We start from the raw sequence: 2361 nt of genomic DNA on the forward strand, positions 1-2361 counted from the left end.
CTGGAGATCCCTGGAAGTTCACAGCTGGATGAGATTCCGTAAACGCCTCAGTGTGAGGATGTGCAGTTTTAGGGAGGAAATTAGAAATGATTAATTGTCATGAAAGATGTGGCATTGAGCAAAAAGTGTTAAAGTTTAATGGATAACTGAATCCTGGAAACAAAGGTTAGAAAACAACCTGCAACTATTGTTAACTGTGTTTGCAATATAAAAACATGTTAAAGTTTGATTATGTGATAAAATGATTAATAAGCCAGGCATTTTTTTTCTCACTAGAACTACACTGTGCAGTTTTAAGAATGAGTCCAAATGTACATTTCCATCTTGAAACAAATGTCCTTCAGGGCTATAAACAGTTGAAAGTTTGCCAATTCAAATATTAACTGTGAACACAAAGTTGGAAGTTCAATGACCTTTTGATGATGTTAATTCCAAAGGATGTCAATGTGTTTTTTTAAAATGTGTGTCCTATGTAAAATGATCAATATCATCATTTCTAAAAGCTACATTAGTCTTGCCAATAACATGACATAAATACACTTGTTAATCAAACTCAAACCAGAGCAATAAATATACACCCTTTCTTTTCTATTCTGTCTTGTGGTCTGTCTTTTCTACGCTTGTATGGAGGTGGACATATGATGTGTTTACAGACAAACTGATTAATCGCCAGAATACTGGATGACACCACATACCAACATACCACAGAGAAGAACAACAGGCACTGATAGAAAACAAGAAGTCTTAATGTACAACAAAAAACAATTTCTGCAGCTGAAAGGTTCGACTACTCAGACAGCAGACAGAGTCAAAGGTCAAACAGTAAACACAGGAAGCAGGCTGAAACCCCTAAATCAAGGCAGTTCCAAGTATTTAGCAGGTGGTGACCTCAGAGAGCAGACAGTTCAAATGGAAGGCTGTAAACGCCAACGCAGATTTAATCACAGAGAGCTGACGGTGAGGCTGGAAAGTTTAACACTCGCTGATGTCAATCCTGTCCTACTGAACCAGGTGAGTCATCACTATCCTGAATACCAAACGTCTATTGAAAAAATAACTTGGCTTAAAGAACTGTTGAACAGTCATTAACAGTGAAAACAAACGCTTGATCAATTCTGGTTTATTAATGCATTTCAAGTAGTTCAAAAGAAATTATATTTTTGTACAATACCATTGCAAATTATGTAAAATGTCCAAAGGAAGCAGAATGGGAATCAGAACAGAACAGTAAACAAAAACATAAGACCAGTGAAGACACAGTATAAAACACAGGAGACATTAAAATCAGACAGTAGTACTGGATCTATACCATTTTGGAGTCTCTGTTTACACCACTTACAATTCAGTGCACATTTTCTCAACATCATATAGCGACACGTGAAAGAAACAATACATTTCCCAGAGAATTAACCCCTAACACCCAGTATTGTCTATATCATACCATATCAACAACAAAAATAATAAGGATGATTCAGTAAAGCGGCGCTCTCTCTCTCTCTCTCACGCACACGCACACGCGCACGCACGCACGCACACACACACACACACACACACACACACACACACACACACACACACACACACACACACACACACACACACACACAGAAAAGCTTTAAAAGTTGCCATAATTCATGAAAAATATACTTTAAGCTGCGACCCAAGACAAAGCACTACTCGTAGCACCGGAAAGACGAAACAAAATCAGCAACAGAGGATTACACATTTTTATCCATTCGGAAACTCGGGTAGGAATTACACAATAGAATTTTTCCTGTACCCATTAAGAAGAAAACAATAAAGGCATTTCTCTGTGAAGAGGCTTGTTCACCGTTGAGCTCTGTGAAACTCTGCATAGAATCTATTTGATCAATAACAAGACATCCTCACACCTTGCACAGAAAACAATGCTGAACTGCAGCTGTGCTTGATAAAGCTCTTTTGCAAGGGTAAGAAAAAAATAATCAGTCTGCTCCCTCTCAGGAGTTGTTCCCTCCTGAAATGATTTTAAGAAACTATACATATATATATATATATATGTATATATATATTTCTATATGTTGCCAGTAACTCAACTAGGAGTATTCTGCACTCTCATCAGTGAAGTTGACCTAAATTTCTTCTGTCTGGAGACAACTCAAGTTAGACCAAATTAGGGCTGGGCAATAATATGTTATAAAATGTAAATACTAATTATAATCTTTCAAACATCTAAAACAAATTGCCCTACAAGCCCTAAACCAGATAATTTTGCTTTTTCTTTGAATGTCAGCAGTCCACACTGATAATAGTGCTTGGTTAAGCTTCCATCTCGTGTGTGGGTTCAGCCACTGTAAAGATCACTGACAATAGTCCATCAAC

The sequence above is a fragment of the Thunnus maccoyii genome, chromosome 1 (assembly GCF_910596095.1).
Source record: "Thunnus maccoyii chromosome 1, fThuMac1.1, whole genome shotgun sequence".
Lineage (NCBI taxonomy): Eukaryota > Metazoa > Chordata > Actinopteri > Scombriformes > Scombridae > Thunnus > Thunnus maccoyii.